The sequence below is a fragment of the Gorilla gorilla genome, chromosome 11 (assembly GCF_029281585.2).
Source record: "Gorilla gorilla gorilla isolate KB3781 chromosome 11, NHGRI_mGorGor1-v2.1_pri, whole genome shotgun sequence".
In the NCBI taxonomy this organism is placed as follows: domain Eukaryota; kingdom Metazoa; phylum Chordata; class Mammalia; order Primates; family Hominidae; genus Gorilla; species Gorilla gorilla.
In genome coordinates this window covers 41,683,164-41,710,580 of record NC_073235.2, presented here as the reverse complement: position 1 = coordinate 41,710,580, position 27,417 = coordinate 41,683,164, and the positions used below count along the sequence as shown (strand labels likewise).

Here is a 27,417-nt window from a genome sequence, read left to right as displayed (position 1 = left end):
ATAGAGTGCAGGTGATGGAATAATTAAGTTTAATTGGGGGGCTATTATCAAATGACTCAGAGAAGAGTTTCAGTGGAACCTTGAAGGGTATATGACTTTTAATAAGCTGGAGATAGAGAAAAGATAATTGTAGGCTACAGGAATAGTTTGATCAAAGGTGCAGAGGTGTTTTTGTGTATCTGATGTGTTCAGGTAGGGCTGACAAGGTGGGAACAGAATATTTAAGACACAGCACAGCCAAATGTCGTGAACCAAAGACAATCTTGCTCACGCTAGTTCCACTGTACTTGTTCAGTCTCATATCGTCTACTTTAAATATGCTCTAAATGAACTGTGCTCACCCTCATACTCATAGTTTTCCTCATATATTTTCACACAAACAAGAAGTGTCCTGTCTTCTAAATCTACATTTAGACAACTTCAGTGTCACTTCTCCTTACAGTTTTTCCCTTTGATGCTGACTTCTTTTTATCCACCCCTTGCCCAAGATTCACATACATTCAGTACTTTCTTCCTAGATTTTCTAACATTTAGAGGCAAATACAGTCATGCCATATATTCTCTCATTTCTGCATGTGTGGTGTGGTTCATGCATTTACTGAACTATACATGGACAAAAACCATGATTTACACTTACTGACAGTATCTTTCATATCTAATAATGTAATCAACATATAATTGCTTCACTACAAACTTTTAACTAAATAGGTCAGTATTTCGAGATGACAATATCAACCTTGGGATTTAATTGCAACTTTAAGACAGCAGCCAAAAAATAATACATAACTTTGGCAAATATTCACCTTTCCATTTAGCATTTAGTATGGTTTAAATGCATCACTGAATGTCCCTCTACCCATTGTATATCTTTTTTGACATACAAGAAGGGTCTGCATATATAATTTATTCTCTTTTTCTAGAAAACTCCATTGCCACCCAGAGGAAATACTGAGAGAGATATTTCACAAGGGGAAGGGGATCCCATTCTCTTCAATTCATGGAATGCATCTAAAACCTCTGAAATTATAACAAGCAAAGAATTGTTTTAAAATAGAACCCAGACTAAGAAAGAATTAAAGGGCAAATAGAGTTTTGCTAGTTCTGTCTACGCAGTAAGTCAAGTTTCACTTGCAGAGAAATATTTGTGGCAGAAAGTTTAGGTAATGATTAAATATGTAAAATTTGGAGCTGTTCTGCTAGAATTTAAATTCTGATTCTGCCTCAGTTTCCTCACCTGCAAGATGAGTTATAACACATAGTAGAAGTAACACCAATAAATTCTAACTTGTAGAGCTGTGAACTGAGTCAATATAGTCAAAATGCTTAGACCAGTGTCCAGCACAAAGCAAACCTTTCTTAAGTATTACAGGAATCTCTAGGCCAATGGAATTCATTTGTGAGGAGTTTAAACAATTCTAAAACCTAGGATTTCTCCTTAACTTTTTTTTGCCTATTTGGTCCAAGTGAGTTCCTTGTTCATAATAAATGAACCATGCCTATGCTTCATGTGAATAAAGGGTTGAATAAATGGTTGATATGAAAAATAATTTTGGGCAAAGATCACAGAATTTCACAATTCTGGAATGGTGAAAGAACTAATGAAGCATGTAAGGAGTTCACTAAGGACAAAAATAAACTCCAAATTAAAATTGCAGAGAACCAGCCAGAATGTAGGTTTGACCTACTTTGTGTAATAATTCTACTTTATTTTCAAAACCACAAATTATAGACTTCCCCGTCTTGGAGAGTATTTGATTGATAAAATTAAATAAAATTTCTAAAATTTCTGGTCAATATTAATTCTCAGGGAGTACTTTGCACATCAGTCACATGTGCAGAGACGTCTTTTCCAATCAGGAAAATAAAGGCCTTAACAAGAATTTGGCAGTTATGGTAATAAATAGGATTGGTCCACTCTGAGCTGCTCTAAAGACTTCTTGCATGTGTGAGAGTAATTGCGAATAATGTCTCCTTTAGTCCAGAAAAAAAAAAAAAAAAAAAAAAAGAAGCTCTTCCTGAAGAGTCCTTAAAAGACTTAAAAGGTACCTGACGGACTGAGCTCAGCATATTCTCAAGGAATTTATAGACATCTTCGAAATTCAGGGATGTAATAATGAGATGACCCAGTTACTTTTCTTCTCTTAATATCATGTAATAAAATACTAGATTGGAGTCGAATTTCTCTAGTGCTTACAATTGTTTAATTTATAACTAAAGGAGACAAAAAATAACTTCCTATTTTCAAGCTGTTGCAGAAAACAACACTGAATTGGGTTCACTGAAAACTTGCTTTTTAAAGAAAATAGCAGACATCAATATACTAATTAATACAATTTAAAAACTACCAGTTGTGGGAATTTAATTGTATATGAACATTTCTCTGAACATATACATGAAAGTCCACATGGTGGGGACAGGCCCTAGAACCAGTAGCTTTCTTAACATGGGAAAGGCAAAAATTTCAATTAATTTATCTACTTATAACTATTAAAAGATGACTGTTTTAATAGGACTGTCCACAGTGTTGTCATTCCTTTCAAAATTAGAAAACAGTAATAAAAATATGCATTGCTGCCTCAGCAGCTTAAGGGGGAAAAAAACTTCACGTATAAAAAAATCCTCAGAGTGATATAAGCATTTTGTATTTCAACAAAAAAACTGCTTTTCTATCTTTAGCATCCATGTCTCTGTTATGCATATTTATGAAAATTCATTCTTATAGCATTAAACTTGAAACATTGATTTTAAGTTTTTAATAGGCACACATATTTTGTTATATTTTGCATGGAAACATAATGTATTTAAAAATATAGACCTATTTAAGAGCAGCACTAAACCCTTCCAAATAGATATACTTTCAAGGTCATCAGATGCATCTCGATGCATAATTTGGAGATGAATATGCTCTCTGACTGCAATTCAACTATATTTGGGCTGTGGTTTACATAAAAATACAATTTTTAGAGAAAAATCATCATCCTATCTCAAAATGTTTCTGGAGATAGCTTTTTGCCCAGTGATCCATTCCCACAGATGATGGCAGATAAACCGAATATATTTAAATGCAAAGAATGCCACCTTCTGCTACAAGACGAATTAATTTATCAGGCTTTCACCTTAGGTGGTCTGCTGGTGACGAGGGCTTCAGCTCTGGATATCTTCATTGCAGTTATGTTCCAGGAGAGCAATCTTCATCATTTATCTGCTACTGCCTTCAAATTACATAAAGCTCTGTGCAGGGATAAACTGTAATATATGGCCATGGCCCTAAACATGTGTATATAGCTTTACTTAGTTCCATAAAATGAGAATCCTGCACAGGCGATCATTATTTAAACTGCTTTACTATTGAAATAGGCCACATGCTACATCTCCATCTTTTGCTCTTTTTCACAGAGATACGCAGAAACATTATTGAGAGTTATTCTATACCGGGGATAGAATAACATTATTCAATTATAGAAAAACATTATTCTATACGGGGGATGGAGACAGCTATTGATTGGCGTTTGCTTATTGGGGAGAATACACTATACTGGCTATAAGTTAGCATGCTTTTATATTTAAGTACTAGACAAACTGGCCTACAATACAAATATATTTATTATCTCATGTAACAAGAAGCCCAGGGCAAAGGTGTGCCCTAGGGCTGATTGTGTCAGTGGCTCAATGGTGTTACCAAGGTCCATGTTTCTTTCTAGCTCTCTTTCCTTACCCATCATTCCTGGTTGGCATCATCCTTACCCTAGTTTTGCTTGTTGTCACAAGATACCTGCTCCAGAGCAATAGAGGCAGAATCTTCCTGTTCATAATCATTGGGGAAAAAAATCCTCAGCATTGAATATTAATAATTTTCTTTGATCTGGTTGAGTCTACCTTAATCAGGTGTAAATTCCCTATGTAACACCAGCTGCCAGAGGAAAGTTTTGTCCTGGATGCTTTAAAGTTACTGGGCTCTATTTCTGTAGTGCTATCAGTTGGGGGAAAGAAAAAAAATACCTGAATAATACCAAGGTACCTGCTAATGAGGAAGAAGAGAAAAATGATTGTTCTTGTATAAGGTCCAAAGTGCCCACCAGAAATAACCTCAAGACATACCTGACTATATAATTCAAATCAACCAATTTAACATATTATAAATTATCTACACCTGATGCTCTCTTTATCATTTTTAAAATAAGAATTACAAATCACAGGATAGTTATGATGATTGGAAATAATATATAGGTACAATTTAGCACAGAGTATGACATTTATAAAGGGACAAAGTCACCTGTTCCAAAAAAGTTAGTGAGAACAAAAAGGAGAAATTACTGTTGTCGTTTTGTTGTGAGTATAATGGACTGTGATGTGGAGGACTTAAGTGCAGACATGCAGCTAAGAGAGTAGATTTATTTCAAGGAAAAGCAAATGGCAATCTCTAAAATATGTCTAATTATCCTGTAAAGATGTTCATCAGAATCTACTGAGACTTAACCATTTAGAAAATAACTGTATAGATCCAGTGCCAGCAGGCATCACTTCAGGAACTCCAGGGCCCAGGCTGTCACAATGCCAGCCATCATGCTGGCTCTCCGTCCTGCCTGGGAAGGGAAGAAACACAGAGGCTCCACCATCTGCTGTGGCCCAAAAGCTGAATGAATGGGATAACATGACAATTTCCAAAGGGAATTCTTCTGAGTTAATACATGATAGATAGATAGATAGATAGATAGATAGATAGATAGATAGATAGATGATAGATAGATGATAGATAGATAGATAGATAGATAGATAGATAGATAGATAGATAGATAGGCACATAGATAGATAGTGAGACAGACATTCCAATTAATTGATTCAGCTTTCTTATTATTTTAGGGCAGTTATTCTTGACTGTCTCTAAATTGATACATTCATTACTGGATTTTAATGCAGTTTTAAACTTGTGAAATTTATTTTAATGGTATCCATTTTGTTATTCTTTCCTTCTGCAAAGCACTATCTACCTTTCCTTTAGGATATAAGTGCACTCCAAATAAATGTTTTGTCCTGATTGCTATAGAATGCATTATATCAGTAATTTCTATGCCAACAAAGTCAAGTTGATACTTTACTATAAATTATTCTCCCAGACAATGACTCATTTATGATTTAATTCAATAGATCTAAAATATAGTTAGGGCCTGTCTGGCTAGCTTCCTGCAAAATGCTGTAATCATCTAACTCCTTTTTTTCTCTTTCCTACTTTTATCTCTTTATTCATATTTCAAGGTGCAACTGTGATGTGCCTTCCCCTCACTCTACGTGCGATATATGATATACACATTAAAAGGTAGCAATCAACTGCAGGTGCATTGATTAAATTAGGCCCTCGTGAAAAAGAGTTGAATAAATTTTACATTTATGTAAGTTTCTTCCACTAATCCTGCCTGCCATTGTCTTTCATAGGATGTTTACTTTGGTTTCAGCATGTGAAGCATAAGTTTTAACATATAAATTAAATATTTGGGAGAAAATAAAGTAATATATAATTATTTCTTGAATAATGGAATTTTTCACATGTATTTGGCATATGGTACAGACCATATGTTTGAATTTAAGAGTTATTTGGGAACATTAATATAGCAAGCAAGAATTAGAATATATTAATATTTAGTTTACTTTTGAAAAGATTTTAAATTTTAGGTACAAATAAAATGTAATTGATGAAAGTAAGTGAATTGGTCCTCCGCAGAAAAATTAAAAGATAAGTATGTCAAAAATCTACATAAAATATATACTTACCATATATCTTAGGAAGCTCAGGCTGCTATAACAAAATACCAGACTGAGTGGCTTAAATAACAGACATTTATTTCTCACAGTGCTGGAAGATGGAAAGTCTAAGACCAAGGTGCTGGCAGATTCAGTTCTTGATGAGGGCCCTCTTTCTGGCTTGCAGATGGTCATCTTCTTGCTGTGTTCTCCTAAGGAAGAGAGAGGAAGTTCTGATGTCTCCTAAGTACGTTAATGCCATCATGGGAGTTCCACACTTATGATCTTATCTAAGCCTTATTACACCCCTCGCCCAAAGCCCCACCTTCTAATACCTTCACAGTGAAGGTTATGGCTTCAACCCATGATTGTTTCTGAGGGGACACAAACATTCAGTCCATAATACCATAACCCAGAAATGTAATGCTTACATGTTTACTCTCCCCAAATGAAAACTTGCCTGTACAAAGATCTGTATGTAGATGTTTATAGATAGAAGCCTTGTTCATAATCACAAAAAAAATGGAAACAATAAAAATGTCTTAACTGGGGGATGAATGAATACGTTGTGATACATCCATAAAATGAAACACTGCTCCGTAATGAAAACAGCAAACTGCTGATCTATGTCACAATGTGGGTGATGTGGTTGTCACATAAATGCATTGTGCTAAGTGAAAGAAGGCAGGCATAGGTAGCTACTGCCATACGGTTCTGTTTATGTGACATTCCAGAATAGTCAAAACTATAGGTACAGAAATCAATCAGTGTTTTCCAGGGGCTGTACTTGTGGTTAGATGACTATATACATTTATTAAAATGCATGAAATTTTGCATCTATATAAAAATCGTACCTCAAAAAAACTAGCATTAAAAAATACCTAGATGACTAACATGATCGCAGGATGCCCTTAGAAAACTCCTTTTAATAGACATCAACTGTAACTCCAGTAAAATTGTTATGTGTTAAAAAGGAAACAGAACATTAATTTGTGAGTGTTGGAATGGCCTATATGGCATACTAGTTTCCACTTATGAAAAATGTCATTATTGTTACCTGGTTGTCTCAAAGCTCCAGAGCTATCTTAATGAATATTAGGGACTGCCTTGGGTAAAGGCAGAAAAGTTCTACCAGTACAACCATGTATTCAAGAACCTCAATCTCAGCCTGTTCCAAAGTCTTCCTCCATGGTTCACCATTGGGCATGAAACTTTCATCAATATCTCTCCTCTGGATTAAGTAACTAAAACAAGAAACTGAGATGGGAACTATGTTTCTTCAAAAATGGAATTTGTCACAGGTATTTGGCATACTAAGGCTTATATGATTCATTAAGAAGCCACAGAAGTTAGTGAGAACATACAGGAGAAGCACATTAAAGGAGCATCTTAACACATGTTGACACTAGTTCTGATCTGCTGTTTTTACTAAAAGGCAATACAAGATACAAGACAGATGTTACAAAGATAGGAAATAAGAAGTTTGCTTCAAATGCTGACTTTGCTCTTTAGAGCTTTTTGTGCTGGCTCAGATTACTTAACTACTTTTGGTCTGAGTTTCCTCATCTATAAAGAGGAGAAGATTAATGCCATTACCATTCAGGATGGTTTTCAGTAGACACTCCCACCCACAGTATCCTTCAGTACATATACAAACAATAATTCACATATAGTAAATGCTCAGTAAATGTAAGCTATTACTAATAATTATTATTATATCATTTCTTCCCATTTTAAGCCCTTTAAACTACTAATCAAATACATGTTAATGTTTGTTGTTTGCTGAGTAAAAAACCGCTCCATATTTAGTCGCGTAAATCAAAAATTATTAATTATTGTTAGCAAGTTTACGGAGCAACTGAGCAATTCTGTGGATGTGTGGCAGGCTTTGCTGATGCAAGACATGCTTGCTCTTGTGTCTTTGGTCAGCTGGTAGGGAGTCTGGCCAGTGGCTGTCATCAGGACGACAGTGGTTCTGGGTCTTCTGTCTCATTATCCAGCAGGCTAGCTTGGGCCTGTTCACATGATAGAGGCAGATTCCATGAGGGTTTGTGGAAATGGGCTAAGCCTCTTGAATTCAAAGCTTACAAATAGAACATCACTCCTACATATATTAGTTTATTCTCCCCTGATGCTTTAAAAAACATATTTCCTCTTCAGTTGTCCCTGTTTCTTTCTGGCTTTCACTAGATTTATAACATATTCCTAGGCACATCTAATAAAGGGTAATCCATAATTTCCACACATAGTACACCTTAAAAAAGCATGTGTAATAGATACCTAGCATAACAAAGTCATATACCTTAGATGTCAATTGATTATAGATTGTACTTCTCCACTAAATGTAACTCCTTATATGTCATCTCTTTTTATTATATTTCTTTATTTATACTCAGGGAATGATGCATTTCTTGACGAGAGAGATTAAGTGAGTTTTATTCTTCTTATATCCCCACGGCCTGGTGTGTCTTATATGGACAGCACATAGTTGTTGGAAAAATCCTATTAGAGGTATCATGTAGCAAGAGAGAGGCCTTTGTTAGGGATTATCAAGGAAGGCTGAGAATAAGCGTAGACCTTGAAGTCTGGGAAGGAATTACATTTGGGGAAGAGTCTTAGTGAGCAGCCCATCCAACATGAAGAAAGTTTAGAGCGGGAAACAGACGCCGTGAATAAACAAAGACTTTGGCTTGAGCAAAGTGTGGTTTTGAGCATTAATGGGAATTGGGGATAGAAAGAAAGTCAGGAAAAAACTCCAAATGGCTTCAAGTTAAAGAACTTTGTTTAAATCCATTTATTATTTAATTAATGAGAAATACTTAACACATTAAATAATGAGAGAAAATTAAGCCATTAACTCTCACTGCCCATTAAGTTTATCAGACTAGTTAGTCTTTACCTTAACAAACAATGACATAAGTAAATTTAACCCGGGTAATGACACTGATGGAAGGGGTCATAGAATAGTGTATTGTATGAAAAAGTCAAGTTTCTGTGTATGATGAGAATAATTAGGAATACCTAAGAACCTCAAGGACCTGAAGAGAAGTGAGTTTTGACAGATAGATAAGTCACAAGTTATGACTCCATAGTACAATCCCTCATTGACTGGCTCTGACACACATAGACAGAGTTAAAAAAATAGTTTATAAATCAATCCTGGACATTCTACATATAAATTCTCCCTCTATTTCTTTGGTCAGAACCTAGCTGCAAGTTCTCAACCTCCTGCAAGGAAGCCTGGGAAATGTCCTCTTCATTTGGCTTACCTACTTTTTATCACTTAAAATAAGACATAAAAAGTTGTACAAAACAGATGAAACTTTTATGCAGAGCCAAAGTAACAGTTGGTGAGGGATTTTCTATAGACTTAATATGCACATATGTGCACAAAAGCACACACATACATACAATTTGACATTTACAAATTTGAATGTCTCAGATGGAGCTACCACTCTAGTATGTATTTATTTTTAGTGACGAAAAAATACAGTGAGTCCTAAGAGGAAAAGAAGGATGTATGTCAGGAAAAGATACACTAGTAAGTTTCAGATTTCAGCATGATTCAATTCCCTTGAGGATCTGATTAAATACACAGATGCTAGGCCCCAACCTCAGAGAGCCTAATCCATTTTAAGAAGATCTCTGATGGCATCATGGGATTCACTTTGACAAATATTGCTCCAGCCCTGTCTACTCTTGAATGACTCATGGGATGTGACCCTGTTTTTTTTTTTTGGTCCTTCTGTGACCTGTTTATTTCAGTTAGCATAACATCCTTAAGCTTCATCCATTTTGTTGCGTTTCACAGATTTTCCTTTTGTTAATGGCTGAATAATATCTCACTCCATGTACATACCAAAATTAAAAATAGAATTACAATATGATTCAGCAATCCCACTTTTGGGTATTTACACAAAATAATTAAAATCAGGATCTTGAAGAGATATTTATACCCCCATATTCATTGCAACATTATCCACAGTAGTCAAGATATATAGGAAACAATGCAAATGTCCATTGATGGATGAATTGACATACATTTTCTTTTTTTAAAAAAATTTTGATTTAAGTTCTGGGATACATGTTCAGAATGTGCAGGTTTGTTACATAGGTATACATGTGCCATGGTGATTTGCTGTACCTCTCAACCCGGCATGTGACCCTGTTCCTTCCATGTCTGCTGCAAAGTCCAAAATAATGATAATGGCTATAGCCAATCTAAAACATGCCCAGGTGCCTGATTGGAATCTCATCACTGAGTTTGTAAGTCCATAACTTGTTTCCGATTTTTTTTCCTATTTTGGAGGCCGAGAACGTATTTCCCTCAAAAGAACAGTTGAGAGAGAACCCGGCACTCTAAGAGATATAAAATGTAGACCCACTCTTTAGCTAATGCATAGTCTTCTTATTATATATTTTGTCTTTTCTGCCAAAAGTAAAAATTGATCAACATTTTGAGATTGTCAAGATTACTTTGAAAAATATTTTAAAAAGAGAAATATATATCTTCCAATGTTTGGAAGAAAGGGGATGGGCCAGTTACAGAAATCAAGATTACTTTAGTTGCCAGGCCATAGTTAAGGATAGATAGTCATACCATTGAGTAATCCATCATCTGTAGCTCACCAATAAATTCAGTAGCTGGATTGCTTAGTCCACCAGAGAGAGTAACGATTACTTCACAGCATATCATAGTAATGTAATAGATCTTATCTTTCTTCTTTTCTCTTTACTGCTGTTGCCTGTTTTATCATTTTACACAGTTTTGAGTGTGTGTGCTTTCTTATTTATTTTACCTTTAAGGGTTATTCGTAAGCTTAACTAATCCCAAAAGAACAGGATTTATTTACTTCTCAGGGACTTCATGATTTTTATTTTGTTTCTAACTGACATAACAATTGTACATATTCATGGGATACAGTGTGATGTTTTAATACAAACATACACTGTATAATCATGAAATCAAGTTTTTTAGCTGTATTTATGTTCTTATATATTTATTATTTTTTGTAGTGAGAACATTCAAAATCCTGTCTTCTAGCTATTTTGAAATATATAATACAATTCTTTTAAACATAGTCACATTGCAGTATAATAGAATACCAAAATTTTTTTCTCTCAAAGGTTAAATAAGTTTTTTAAATGGTATACATACATAATGAAATACTATTTGGCCATTAAAAAATGTAATTTGCCATTTTCAGCAATGTGGATGAAACTAGAGAACATTTTGTTAGGTGAAATAAGCCAAGCACAGAAAGACTAATGTTGCATCATCTCACTCATATGTGGGAGCCAAAGGAGCTGATCTCACGGAAGTAGAGAATATACTAGTGGTTACCAGAGGCTAGCCAGTGTGGTGAGAATGGGGAGATCGTGAGATTTGGTCAACAGGTACAAAGTTACAATTAGATAGAAACTTCCTTATTAGAAAAACTAATAGAGGTGCATTTTGGTTATGTTTTCATATTAGCACATCCTGAATATCAGCTAAAATCCAAATGTATCTTCAAGACTTTTGATTTAAACTTTGACAATGCAAGACAGGCTTTTTCCTGAAACCTGGACTATTGACAGAATTATTTCTTAATTGATACTCCCATCCTTACACCTTTAATATATACTGTATACACAAGCAGAGAAGATTTCTAGAGCACTGCATGCATTATTCCACCTCTCTGCTTAAAATTGTAATGGCTCCCTACTTCCCAAAAGAGAAATATTGAGCTCTTAGCCTTCCACTTAATGCTTTCCAAATGTAAACACTAAATATAGCATTGCCTAAGCCAGATAGGTTGATCCATCTCCAGACACACCTTACTTAGCCTTTTTCTTTTGGTTTTACAGTTGACATAGTTCTTTTGTTTTCTCTATTATTCCTACCACATCTAGATGCCTACGTATATAGTGGATTTCTCACTAAATCAAGGCAACCTCATGAATCACCTTCCGACAAGTGGGAATTCATCCTCCTTGTTTTTGTCTGTTGCTAGTTCTGAGAAGTGAGCTGCTCTCTTTCTACAACTGATTTCCACATTGTATCCTAGTTCTCATTAATCTTTCCAAAAGAAGAAAGAGGTTTATTCCTGTGGATTCCCAATAGGCAGAAACTGGAGTCCTCATGCTCAGCCTTGGTGCATTACCTGAGGCCATTTTGCCTACTGTTTTCAGGCTTTCCTGCCATTGACTTCCAGACGGCTAGCCTAGGATGATGGATGCCCCTAGACTGTCACAGCTGCATCCCACCTAACTGTTGGGTCATCCATTACTGCTGTAGAAATCTCCGATGCCAGAACCTTCTATGATTAATAACTCATTATTATAGCTTGCCATCTGGGTGGAAACAGAACTATGCTGTGTTCTTCTTTAAGACTAAAGTCTTGGATGAAAGAGAGGTTTCTTGAAAATATTGTAAGCGAGACGTAATGTCTAGGAGCTCAGACTTGAATAGTTCTCCTTGGGAAGATGCAGGGAACTTGGATAGAGCAAGCATGATATTAAAATGTGTGTGTGTGTGTGTGTGTGTGTGTGTGTGTATCAGTACTGGATTCTAGAAGCAAAACTGTAGAAGGAAGCAGTACCAAGATAATAAGAGCTAATATTTATTGAGGGCTTACTCAGTAAGTGTTTCAGAACAGACACTTACAAGCTCTTTATCACGTTAGTTTGCTTAACAACAACAAACATTTAAAGAGGTAGGTTCCATTATTATGCACATTCTATAGATGAGAAAGAGGATAAACAAGTTGTCTAAAGGACTTATGGCTAGTAAGTGGCGGAGTTAATAGTTATCCCTCAGTATCCATGGGGGAATGCTGTAGGATTCCCCATGGACACCAAAATCTGCAGATGCTTAAGTCTCCGATATAAAATGGATTTGTATATAACCTACCCACATCCTCCTGTGTACTTTAAATCATCTCTAGATTACTTATAATACCTAATATAGCATAAATGCTATGCATATATTTGTTGTACTGTATTGTTTACATAATAATGACAAGAAAAACTCTGTACATGTTCATTACCAAAACAACCATCCTTTTATTTTTCTGACTATCTTTGTTCTATGGTTGTGGATCCATGAATGTGATTCCACAAATGTGGAACCTATGGATGCAGAAAGCTGATTGTATCTCAAACAGAGGTAGTTTAATTCCAGAAATTAAGTTGGGCCAATTTAGATTGCTATGTTACTGACACAAGAGGTTTACATAAGATATCTCACTTAATTCAACAACTCTGCAATGCAGAATTTACGATTTTCCCATTTTTAGTGGAAAAAAAAAAAAACAGTACTCAAAACAACAAAGTTAAGGTTTCACATCTGGTGTATAAGTAGCAAAACAAAACTTTGAACTCCAGACTGTCCAAATCTTGTGCTCTTTCTACCAAACCATGCTACTTTTTACTTTGAGACAGAAAGTATCATGGTTTTCTGTATGCAAATCAAGCTTCTCCTTACTGCAAAGCAGTTGAATTGTTTGAGGGGAAAAAGGTAAACAGAAAGTATGCTCCTCTGATTGGGGTGAAAAAGTTGGAGGAGGAAGTTATGTTCTCCACAAAAAGATCTAGTAATCAGTTTCTATTGCCTTGGGGTGAGAAACAAAGGTAATGATAACCTATCTGTGAAGGCTTTCCTTCTCACAAATGCAAATGGTTTTAGTAGTATTCATGAATAATGAGGGTAGGAGGTATGTGTTGCTAAGAGAGAAGAATGAAGAAAAAGACACACATACAGAGAGAACAGAAGAAAAGAAAAAAGAGAAAGAGAAGGTTCTGAGGCATTTTGGATACTATACTAACTCTCCTTAATAATCCTTAGATGCAAGGTTAATTTCAGAGCTCTCAGTGTTAATTTGGTAAAGATCAAATTACCTGGGTGACAGAAAGAGCTGGGATTTATGGGTCACATGAAAGGAATATAATTGAAACTTATTGAGCATCTGTTCTGTTTTGTATTATTAGACATCCTAAAAGATAGGAGTTTTATGCTCATTTACAGATGAAAAAACTAAGGTTCAAAAATATTAAATTATTTTCCCAAGCCTGACTGCCAGAAAGCAGCAGAGCCAGGATTTAACACCATGTCTATCTTTCTCCAAAGTTCATACTCTTTCCTCTAAAGACATTTTAAGTTAGGTCCTTATATAGGTACGCTTTTAGTAGACCAAGCTATTGAATCAGCTCACGCTAAATACTGAAGCAATCTATTTGCTGACTCTGCCTCTAATATTCTTTTATGCTTCAATCCAACCATTATATTTTTCAAAATTTAAATGCTGGCAGTTTTTCTAAAAGATAAAATCCAAAATTTCCAATCTGGTCCCACTGCATTTGTCTAATTATGTCTGCTGTTTCTTACTACCACCAACCAACTATCCCAGCTGATCCCCTGAACTATCTGTTGAGTACATGCCACACATTCTTTCCTCTTAACATTTGTTCTTGCAATACCCACCGTCTGAGTTGTTTTCTTTCCTCACTTTCACATACAGATGATTATTCCCTTGGCACTTACTGCCTCCACCGTTTCTCAGCACTTACCTTGTTTGCTACTTCTTACATATAGTTATGTTTTGTTCTGCCATCTGACGACCTGTTCATACAGACAGTAACTCTACTTTCCATTTTAAGTGAATTTAACAAACAGCTTTTGAGAATGAATTATGAGGCCTGCAATATGCTGGATGTTTTAGACAAAGAGATACAAAGATATGGTTTCTGCCTACAAGATTTACCCATATGTGTGTTTCCACGTAGTACTCAAGGGCAAACTTGCCACACAGCAAGTGCTCAGTAAGCACGCATGTTAATAGCTGAAATGATATGGAGAATGGCCTTCCATTCTGAATTGTCTCCACGTTGCTTCAAGTTTTCATGTTTAAAGTGCCGGATTATATATGCCTTCAATGCTGCCTAGCTAATTGCAGCTTCGGATCATTAGTTCCTCTGTGTAGTGCTCCATTTTGTGGCACAGGTTTTCATAAAGTTTAATGGGTTAACATTATTAAATTTCTCCATGGTATGTTTCTGCTCAGATGGTTTGAATAGCAGATTACTTTCTAAATATAAGTTTGACTCCAGTGAGCTCCTCTCCTCCCTTTTCCATCCTTCTTTGCTTTTCTTTTATTTGTATTACTAATAAGAGGTATTTTCCTAAAGAGAGCCATCAACACACAAAAAAATATGACTAATAACAAAAGGCAGGTTGGTTCTGAGAACTCTCAGTTTGTGACATTCATGAGAGTCGTTTATGACTATAGTGGCCTCTGGGGCCCAGATATTCAAGTCTCACTTGCTTTCTTTGCTTGAAATTGTGAAGAGTCAAGATAATAGCTTTGTTATTTTCTGACCATGTTCTTTCACTTCAACTACTGAACGCATGTTTAATTCCAGAACTCCTCTGCCATCTGACTACCTCCTCATACAGACAGTAACTCTACAGTTAGATGCCACCACCACCACCACCACCACCAAAAGTTTCCAAAAAAGACATTTTTCCTTGTTTTACATTTCAGGAAAATAATATTTCTTTGGGAAGACATTTTTGCATTTTTGAGAGTCATTTCAAAGAATTTCAGCTTGATAAATACACATGTTAATGCATAATACCATACATAACTTCTATAGTTTCAGTAAATTGGGCCTTCTTTGGGGGGAAAAATATGCGTAGGTTTGTGTATACATATATGTATGTACATGCACATATATGTATGAGTATATATGTGCATGTATATACTTATACTGCACGTGCATGTGTGTACCTGTATATATACATGCACATATGTGTGGACAAGCACACCACAAATATATTTAAATGGAGGGTGTGGTGTTCATGGTATATAGGTTGTGGAATATTCTCAAATTGTGTAGGAAGTAAAGCTTACTCAGTTATATTTGTTTATCCATTTTTTAAACATCCACTAAAATGCACATTGTGTTTTGAATATCAAGGTTGCAAAAGAAATGGAAAATAGCAGTGAGAAAACTTACGTGATAACTTTGGAAAGAGCCGTAACATGAGCAAATAAAGTTATAAAATTGCCTAAGTCTCAGTACCTCCCGAGATGAATAAAGATACCCTTTAGTCACAAGCAAACAACTAATCAGAAAGTATTCTCTCCGATGTTAAGTCTGAACCTGTAGATGACAAAAGCTAGTGCTAAAATATCAACTGGCATACAATTAATATTCATATTGTGAAAAATTATCACATTTATCATTAATCTTCTTGCTTATTATAAAATCCTCTAAGATAATGCTAATATGTACAGATTAACTAACTCCAATTTCCATAATTTTTTCATTTCTGAATACATTAAAATTCCATTTTTTTATTTTCTCAGCTTAAATTCTTTGGATAACCCAGAGAAATTCATGCTTGTTCTATTGTATAAAATTGTGGGTTTCTTTCAGACTACTTATTTCATTATTAGACACACGGTCCAAGTTTTCTCATCATGATAAATATATATGTTTATATAGCTAAATATGTTTATATCTTGTGCATGTTCATAGTTATTTTTTACTCACTTTGAACTTTACTTGAGGGCAAATTTTAAATTTTACTTGAGGGCAAATTAGCCTGTGTCCAAGCCTTTAACAAATGACACTTTGAAAATACTTCTTAAATGTTGCTTCTGCTCTATCAACTCTGGTATAACAGTCATCCACCTGTCTCAGTCACTGCTAAGAAGAGGAGAAATATTTTGGCAATATGTTGTTCAGGGAACTCAGCTCATGAAAACTAATTAAAATAATAACCTGACACACATGTTCTTCTTAGATTACTGTCTTATGAACTGGTTGTTCACAACTTTCCAATGCCAAATCAACGTTGTCAGAGCACAACTGCTATTAAAATGAGAAACTGGCTAATTCACAGTCAGAAAACTGTTGACTTACAAACATAAATGTCAAATATCAAGGGTAGTGATTCATGAAAACATAGAGTAACATTATCTCCTCAAATATTAAAAAGAATATTTTAAGGCCATATAATAAGAATGAAAATAAAAATAATATGGTAAAGAACAAGAACAAGAAAAGGAAGAAGACCACATTACAAGTGCACAAAAATCGTACTCAAAATCAATATATTTTCATGTGCCTTTGAAAGTGCTCACAATGCTACATGAGAGATGAGCTTTAGAAAGGCAAAAGGACTTGCTGGATGACACACAGTAAGCATTTTCTCTCTCACAGAATAATACATTTTCTGGGTTGAATTCTTGCAGCTGGCTTTCAACAGTCAGTTTTTCAACAACACACATTAATATACAATCTGTGTAAAAGACAATATATCAGAATTTACAGAGGAAAAAAGAGCTCTGATTTGTCTTTGATGAAACTTCAAAAGCAACACACACAATGCACAATCACACGCAGAGATATGCACATCAATTACTAAATGAATCAAAGCAAACTAAATAATAGTATAATTCAGTGCCTAAGGAGGCCAGTTAAAACGTATTTTTTTTCATGTATGAAGGCTTTTTGCTTTAATTTTTTTTTTAAGTTCAGGGGTACATGTGCAGTTTTGCTATTTAGGTAAACTTGTGTCATGAAGGTTTGTTGTACAGACGATTTCATCACCCAGGTATTAAGCCTGGTACCTACTAGTTACTTTTCCTGACCTTTTCCTCCTCCCGCCATCACCATCTGATAGGCCCCAGTGTGTGTTGTTTTCCTCTATGTGTCCATGTGTTCTCATCATTTAGTTCCCACTTATAAGTGAAATCATGCAGGTTTTGGTTTTCTGTTCATGCATTAGTTTGCTAAGGATAATGGCCTCCAGCTCCAGTCATGTCCATGCAAAGAAAATGAAATCATTCTTTTTTATGGCTGCATAGAGTTCCATGGTATATAGATATCACATTTTCTTTACCCAGTCTACCATTGATGGGAATTTAGGCTGATTCCATTTCTTTGCTATTGTGAATAGTGCTGAAATGAACATATGTTTGCATATGGTCTTTATAACAGAACAATTTATATTCCTTTAGGCATATACCATGTAATGGGATTTCTGGCTTGAATTGTATTTCTATCTTCTGTTCTTTGAGAAATCACCACACTGTCTTTCATAATGGCTGAACTAATTTACACCCAACCAACAGTGTATAAGCACTCCTTTTTCTCCACAACCTTGCCAGCATCCATGATTTTTTGACTTTTGACTAACAGCCATTCTGACTGGTATGAGATGATATCTCGTAGTTTTTATTTGCATTTCTGTAAGGATCAGTGATGTTGAGCTTTTTTTCATTTGATTGTTCTTTAAATAACATTTACAGTTTCCTAATATAATACAAAAAACATCTAGGATTTTCAAAAATTACTTATCATACCAAAAACTCAGAAAAATCTCAACTTGAATGAGAAAATACAATCCACAAATGTCAATAATGAGAATACACTAATATTGGAATTATCTGGCAAGAATTTTAAGGCCACATTATAAAAGTCATAAATAAGCAATTATAAATATGCTTGAAATACATTTTAAAATAGAAGGTTTTAGCAAATAAACCAAAAATACTAAAAAAAAAAAAACATGGAAATGTAAGAATTGAAAAAGGTGATAAATGTAATAGAAAACCCCAGTGGCTGAGAACCGACAATAGAATGGAGAGGACAGAAGAAAGAATCATTGGATTAGAAACAGAACAAGAGAGATTACCTAATATCACTCACAAAGATAGACATTTAAAAAGAAAAGATAGACATTTAAAAAGAGCAGAAATTCAAGGGCCTGTGAAACTATAACAAAAGGTCTAACATTTTTGTCATTCGACTCACTGGAAGAGAAAAGACAGAATATGGGACTGATAAATTACTTTTTTCAAAAAGCCTGAAAAAGTTCCAGTTTGTTAAAAAAAAAAGACATAAACCAAGAAGATTCAAGAAGCTGAGAGGATTCCATACATGATAACCCAAAGAAATTTATTCCAAGACAGGTCATGATTAAACTTCTGAACTAAAAGCAAAGAGAAAATCTTGAAAGTGATGAGAAAGAAAAAAATGACAATTTAACTATAGGGGAAAAACAATTTAAATGACAATGGATTCTCATCATTACAATGGAGGCCAGAAGAAAACTGCACATTTTTTAAGTGCTAAAACAAAATAAATGTCAAACAATTGTTCTAATCTGGCAAAATTCATTATCAGAAACGAAGGAGAAATAAAGATGTCCTCAGATGAAGAAAAACTAGGACAATTTGTAACTTCTAAAAGAATAACAAAAATTAAGTTTGAAACCAAAAGGAAATGATAAAAAAAAGTCTTGGCATATCAGAAAAGTAGAAAGAACAATGAAAAGCACAAAGACATAGTTAAATAAAATAGGCTTTTCTTTTCTCGAGTTTTCTAAAATATGTTTGAGAACTGAAGCAGAAAATACATTGCCAGATGTGGCTCTCAATGTTCATAGAGGAAATATGTAAGTATATAATACTTGAGGGAAAGTAAAGGAATTTAGATAAAGGGAGGTGAGATTATTATACTTAAACTGATAAAGTATCAACAGCAGCAGATTGTAATAAACTGTGTATATATGTGATGATTAATTTTATATGTGAACTTGACTGGGCTAAGGAATTCTCAGATATCTAGTAAATTTAAATAAGCATTTCAATCAGTAGACTGAGTAAAGAAGATCCACCCTGACCAACGTTGTTGGGTATCATACAATCTGCTGGCCCAAATAGAACAAAAAGATGGATGAAGGGTGAATTCTCTCTCAATCTCTCTCTCTCTCTCTCTCTCTCAATCTCTCTCTCTCTCTCTCTCTCTCTCTCCCCACCCACCCCTCCTGTCCCCCAACCTCGAGCAGGGACATCCATCTTCACCTTTTCTTAAACCTTGGATCTCCTGGTTCTCCAGCCTATTTATTCTGGGACATACAGCAGTGAAATCCCATTCTCAGGCCTTTGACCTTGGAAGTTGTATCATTGACTCCCATAGTTTTCAGGCCTTTGAATTCAAACTGAATTACATGACTGGCTTTCCTGTTTCTACATCTCATAGAGGAGATAATGTGAGACTTCTCTGCCTCCATAATCGCAGGAGCCAATTTCCATAACAAATCTTCTCATATATCTGTACATATCCTACTGGATCTGTTTCTCTAGAGAACCTTAACAAAACAATATATACTGTAATAACTAGTGCAAACACTAAACCATATATTAAGAGATACACTCAAAAACATTATAGATAAATCAAAATGGATTTTTTTAATGTTCAAATAACCTACAGAAAGCATTGAAATAAAAAATAAAGGGGGCAAACAGAGAACAGAAATGAAATGACAGAAATACGTCCTAATATATCAGTAATTGCATTAAATGTAAATGGTATAAATATCTCAATTAAAAATCAGAGATTGGCAGAGTAGATTTTAAAAGTGACAACAACAACAGCCCTATGCAGGGGCAAGAGTAAAAAAAAAAAAGCCAATATGTACAGGCAAGATTCTCTTTGATTACATTTATGTATCATTCTTGAAATAACAAAATTATAGAGATAGAGAGCAATGTAGCAATTGCTGGTGTTAGTAGGGACAATGTGGGAAAGGGAGGATGGGTGTCACAATAAAGGGGTAAAATAAGAATTTTTTTTAGTAATAGAACAATTCTGTATCTTGATTGCAGTGGTGGTTTCATGAATCTACACAGATAATAAAATAGCATAGTGCCATTATATTGTACCAGTGTAAATTTACTGGTTTAAATATTGCACTATAGTTATATAATGTTTGATCATTGAGGAAATCTGGGTAAATGTTACATAGGACCTTTCTATAGTATCTTTGCAAATCTCTGTGTATGTATGATTATTTCAAAATAAACGATTTTCAAAAGAAAAAATAATAAAAATTTAAAAAGGAAAACACATCAATATTTTTATTTCAGAGAACCTGGGGAAAGAATTGAAGTTCAGTAATGCTAGGAAAAGCAGGGAAATTTGAAGATGATTAGTGAGAACAATTATTGGTTTGAAAAAGCCACATTATAATTGTGGAGGAAAATAATGATAATGAAAAAGCATTTAATTTAAAATATCTGTAAAGAGGTGCATGTGTGTGTGTGTGTTTATCAGTCTATGAGGTAAAAGAGGAAAATAGAAACAATGTAGTAACTAATTCTTAAAGAAAGATAAAAATTTACTTGTTTTTTTGAAGTTACATTTTAATATAAGGGAGTATATTGAAATTTATTGACTGAATGACCTGTTCACCTCCTGAGAATAAACATTTTCTACTTGAAGGGTTTTATAAGATTTTATGATCCATATCAAAGAGCTCAGAAAAATTAAACAACGTTTTTTTTTTTACTATTTCTTAGGTTATCCCTTGTGATAACTAAATCTTTCATACAGCCTACTTCTAAGCAATAGACTTTGAATTTTATTTTCCATGTATCTTCACTTTGTTTTGGCCATTAACTATCCTTATAATACTGAGCTCACTTTGTTAGTGGTGAAAAATAGCGGAACTACAGAAAAAGGCCAAGGGTCATGGTAATTTTCAGCTTGCATAAAGATCTATTAAAACAAGTGAACTGAATTAAGAAAATAACTGCAGCATTTTTTCAAAATATATCAAAGCTTAATTTGACTTCACAAACAGAATATATTTGTTGCAAATCTATTGAGATAATTTTCAAAGAACCACTTTTGGAGTAAATAAAATCTTTTTTTCAAAAGAAAATGTTCCTCACTTATTTTTTTCTTCATTGTTATAAAAATAAGTACCCATTTGACTACAGCTCTGGCTACATAAGGTAAAGAAAACTATTAACATATAGTGTGTATTGTACAGAAGTTGAGCATATTCAGTACATCTAGGCCAAACTCAGTTTAAAAAGGACAGACAGGCAACTAAGTGAAGTTGATGGGTTATACATGTCACTTAATTTATTGACAGAAAATATGAGCTTAAAGATAGACGAGGGAGTAGGTAATAGGAATATCCATTAGAATTCTATATAATGAAACCATCGCTATTTTGAAGAATAATGTGACTGCTTGAACACTCAATTAACAATTGCAGAACTGTTTGTCCACATTTCTGGTTTTATACCAAATAACAGTTTCACAACAATACATGGGTATTCTGTGTATATCTCACACCTAAAATTTACCACTTTTGAATTTCACTAAGCATTTTTCTATTATTAAGAATTTTTAAGCATTTTTCAAAATACTTACTCTACAACAATGGAGAGCTCCTTTCTAGTACACAGAATACACCCACACTTTCTATTCTTTGGCAATGAGACAATTTTTCTTAGCCTTAACCCTTACTACCAACTCAGCAATGGTCATTCAAATACATTCATTAGTTAAGTGATTACTGGCTCTTCCATATCAAATGAAAATTTTAAATTGCCATATGTTGAGACAGATAAAAGCATTTTGTTATGTTTGGATGAGAATTATCTAGAAACACTTTTTATTAAAAAGCAGAGGGAAAAATATATCATATTTCTGATGTTTTCAGACTAACAAGATAAACCATGCAGTATAGACAGTATGTATATTAATGAATCAAGTAACAAAAGTCTTGTTTACTCATTTACTGCTAAAGTAACTAAATTCAATTTCCTTTAAGTATTTTTTCACTTAAATAAATAATAATTCACTATTATAAAAACATGTTGTACAATTTTTTGGTTAATTTTTCTGGATTATGATTACAGTCTTGGGATAGTAAATAAAAACATATTTGAAAATGACAATCAATACAATGAGTGGCACCAAAATAATGGTAACCAGAAACCAAGTACTGTACATATGTTTTATTCTCAAATTAGCACCTTTGCTGCACCTTGACAGTCTCCAAAAGAAGTGTTTGATCATTGTTACCCTGTGATTACCAGAAAGTATCTTTTTTCTTTAGCCTTCTCTTCCTCATCTTACAGGGAGGAACAATTAAAATATAAATTGCCTATGTTATCAGGTTTCCTCTTTAATGCTATCTCTCTACAAATAGATTTATAATTTTTTATTCCTTTTTCATTTTAACCAAGCTGATCCAAAATTTGAAGCTAGCAAATTTGACTTTATAATATTATGCACCTTTAGAATTTTTTTGCAAAGAGATGAAAATATGAATGTAAAGTTCTTCAGAAGGCAATAATTCAGTATAGCATTAGAAAGAAGACTAGTGATAACACAAAGATGTATTCTCAAGTTCAGTATTTCACAAACTCAGGAAATCATTTCTCTGGTTCAATTTATGAGTAGTTTATCTTAACAAAATTAACAAATTATTGTGAATGCAGGCTGGTGGTTTTTGGGGTCCCACTGACTTCTTTATATTGTAAACTATTTGAAAGTAGGAAATATATGCATCTTACATCTTTGCATAGCTAATCTAGAACTTTGCACCTAGAGCAGTCAGCAATTCTGTTCAATCTGCTTTCAAAGATCGCTAAACCCATTCATGTAGGTATGACTTAAGTTATATTTTCTGTTGTTTATTTCTTTGAAAAGAACTAGGCTGTTTAAGTTTACTTTTACTATGCAAAATTCATAAACAGTGAAAACTGATGACCATTTTTAAAAATTCAGAATGTCACCAAGCTTAATATAAGTCAACAGCAAATTACTTGTATGTGTCTATATGACTTATATTAATAAGTAAATATAATCATTAAAATATGGCTTATATTAAGTATATATTATATATATACATATATAATCTATATATAATTTGCTCTTGACTTATATTAATAAGTACATACAATCTATATATACATGTATATCTATATATACTCATTTTATTTAGTTATTAAACTTTTGGATTAAAAAATAAAGCTACAAGGCAACATTTTTTTAAGCCTGACTTAAATGACCATAAATACATGATTTGTCCTTAATTCAGACTCATTGCAACTAGTTTTAATTAGTAATTTTTTTTAACTTTAACCACAGATTGTCTGCTTATCTTCTAGAAATTTTATGTTTTATTTTTTGGCATTTGGATTTTTGATACATTTGGAGTTTATTATTCTGGATGGTATAAGGTATAGATCTAATTTTTTTTCTAAATTCTAATTGTCCCAGCACCATTAACTAAAAAGTCCATCTTTCACAGTGGTTTGAGAAGCCACCTTTATCCTACACTTAATTTCCATATACTCTTAAGTTCATATCTAGATTTGTTCTATGTTACTGTTCTACCTCTCTATCCATATGCCTGTACCTCATCTTTTCAATTATAGAGACTTTATGGTATGTTTTAGTGCCTGGTTGGGCTAATTCCCTTCAAAGTTTTTGCTTTTGGATGTTTTTTTCCGGCTTTGCTTGCAGGCTTGTTTTTCCTGTAGAAACTTTAGAATCAAATTGTCTAAATACATAATAAAATTTGTTAGCATTATCTTTGGAATTAAATGTATGAATTAAATTTGGCAGAAGTGGCATTTTTATAGTGTTGAATCATATGGTTCTAGTAGACATCTTTCCATTTGTTCAAATCTAGCTTTGGATCTTTCTAGAATGTTTTAAAGATCCCTATCTTTAAATTTTAGTCTATTCTCCTTAAGTTAATTTCTAAGTTTTTAATATTTGTATTGCTATTGTAAGTGAGGTTTTCCTTTACCATCATTTTCACTAAGTAATTATTGACTGTGTATATGAAGTCATGGGACTTTTGTATGTTAATTTTATACCTTGCTACGTCATTGCATTTTCTTTTATTGTTTGAGTCTGTTTTATCATTAATCATCTGGAGTTTTCCAGGCTTCTGGTTTTCATATTATCAGAAAATAGAAAGTTTAACTTCTTCTTTACCTATTCTTATACTCTTATTGATTTCTCTCACCTAATTGTTTTGACTAATACCCACAGCACAATATTGAACATTAGAAAAGATAGTGGATATTCTTGCCTTGTTCCCAGACTGAAATGTTTCCCAATTGGCGAAGGATTCCTCATCTCTCTTTTTGCCCATTTTTCTCCTAGAGAAGTTATGCATTTCAAAATTTCCCTTTAAATCAATGTGTCAAGGTCCTTTCTGTAGACTATGCTCTAATTTAACAATTCTTTTTATATTTTCAACCTCAAGACAGTCTTGCTTCTTTTGAGAGTGGTTTTAGATTAAACATTACATTAGTTCCCTTCTTCTCTCTTCTCGGTTCTTTTTTTTTTTTAATTTTATTTTTATTTGTCTGTCTGCCTTCTCTTGCTAGTAAGGGCTTGTGGTAAGACAGGTACTTAAGAGACCACTTGAAGTTATTTGGTGCTTTCTACTGTTTTACTTACAGTTATATTGAACTTTGCGTATTCTGCTTTTGTGTTTTGCTATGGGTATAGTTTTGTGTGTTTTTTCTTCTTGGTTTTTTTTTCATCATTTTTAATGAAATATTGTAATACCCTTATTTGTGCTGCTATAAAAAATACCTAAGACTGGGGAATTTATAAAGAGCATACATTTATTTCTCACAATTCTGGAGGCTGGAAAGCCTAAGATCAAGGCACCAACATTTGCTGAGAGCTTTCTTGCCATATCACCACGTGGCGGAAGGTGGAAGGCCAAGCAAGCCAAGTGACTCATGAAGACTCTTCTATAACAGTCTTCGTTCTGTTGAGGAGTGAGTAACCCTCATTGGCTAATCACCTCGTAATGACCCCACTTCTTAACACTATCACATCGGCAGTGCTTCAGTTTTGGAGAGGACACATTCAACCCACAGCAACCCTGATTTCAGCAGCTGTCATTGCTTTTAGCTGCAGGAATATACAGAAAGGAGCTTTCTTTTAATACTTTGCTAGATATGGTTAAATTGACCTTCAAAACACTAGTATCTATTTACAGTTCCACCAGCCACATAAACTATTACTCTCACTAGAAATTTTTATTCTAGAACATGAAAATTTTTAGCCTATTTTTCTAATTTTTTCATGATCATCATTAATATAATCAGATTTTATATGCACCTCTAGAAATCTTGTATTTCTTCTATGAAGAATCTGTTCATAGACTTCACCCATTATCCTCTTATATTCTTTTTATTTTTATTTATTTATTTCTTTAGACAGGGTCTTGTATTGACACCCAAGTTGTAGTACAGTGGCACAAACACAGCTCACTGCAGCCTTGACCTCCTGGGCTTAGGCAATCCTCCCACCTCAGTCTCCCATACAGCTGACAGCACAGGCATGTGCCACCATGTCAGCTAATTTTTTTTTTTTTTTTTTTTTTTGAAGAGACGAGGTCTCATTTTGTTTCCCAGGCTTGTCCTGAACTCATAGGTTCAAGTGATCCTTCTGCCTTGGCCTCCAAAAGTGCTGAGATTATAAGCATGAGCCACCGTGCACAGCCTCTTGGATCTTTATTTTTTCTAGAAGCACATTGAATAACAAGGTTATTGATTCTTTTCATATATGTTGCAAATACATTACATTTTTATTTATATTTTACCCTTAAAATGAAAAATAATTTTAGTGTTTAATATCTCAGTCTTCTCTCTTCTAATATTTTATTGTATATTTTGCTTGGAAGGTCCCCTTTCAACCTAAGCTAATCAAAGTAGTATCCCTATTATTTTCTTCTATTACTTTAAGTAACATTTTATTTATTTATTACTATGCTTTAAATCTTCTGGAGTTTATTTTTTATTGTGTTGTTTGTTAGAGTACATAAAATTTAATATTTTTATTGTATCCAGAGATTAGAGAAATATCTGACAATTATTTTATGAATATATATCCCACAATAATAAATGGGTAATGATTATTTGAGGAAAATACCACAGAATAAACACTCTATGGACAAGATGTGTGTTCATCAAAACTATTCAGTAAAGTTTGTATAATTTAATCTATGACCAAATAATAATTAATAACTGCATAAAAGTCTTCATAGATCATATCTGTGGCACCATAATAATCTAATAATATATAAAATATTGCAATAACTAAAATGCCTTATATAATCTCAAAAAATTTGAATAAGTTTTGTAATTGAATTCATTTTATTATATTCCAAATCTTTGAAAATAATAATGTATTTTAAATACCAATAAATACTTATTAAATTTATTCAATAACACATTCTGTTTATTCACTGACCATGATGAATAAAGAGCTTTAGAAGCTCATAATTCAATCGAATGAAATAAATCAGTCTCCCACCCTGGAAGCCAGTGTTTATGTGACCCATTGTAAATAATCTCTCATGTGATCTACTACCTTTGGCATTGCCACTCTGTCTTTTTTTTTTTTTTTTTTTTTTTTTTTTGACGGAGTCTCACTCTGTTGCCAGGCTGGAGTGCAGTGGGCGATCTTGGCTCACTGCAACCTCCGCCTCCTGGGTTCAAGTGATTCTCCTGCCTCAGCCTCTTGAGTAGCTGCGACTACAGGCGCATGCCACCACGCACAGCTAATTTTTTTATTTTTAGGAGATACAGGGTTTCACCATGTTGGCCAGGTTGGTCTCGATCTCTTGACTTTGTGATCCGCCAGCTTCAGTGGATCACAAAGTGCTGGGATTACAGGCATGAGCCACCCTCCCAAAGTGCTGGGATTACAGGCATGAGCCACCCTGCCCGGCTGCCACTCTGTCTTTTATAGAACCATATTTCATAAGTTTTCCCTCACCACAGACAAATTAAGAACCAGGTTGAAGCTTTGATTTACATAAGCCACCAGAATTCAACTTGAAAA

General features: G+C 33.9%; 1 long non-coding RNA gene across 3 annotated transcripts in view; it reads left to right on the top strand.

Annotated features, from left to right (window-relative positions):
- LOC129532064 (uncharacterized) overlaps positions 1–6,287 on the top strand; it is a 96,153-nt gene extending 89,866 nt beyond the window's left edge. For 2 of the 3 annotated variants that reach the window (XR_008677660.2, XR_008677662.2), the window contains exon 7: positions 5,847–6,281. This is a non-coding gene — a long non-coding RNA (uncharacterized lncRNA). Of the gene's footprint in view, positions 1–5,846 lie in introns of all 3 variants that reach the window. The other variant, XR_008677663.2, reaches the window with a different exon arrangement.
- The last annotated feature ends 21,130 nt before the right edge of the window (positions 6,288–27,417 follow it).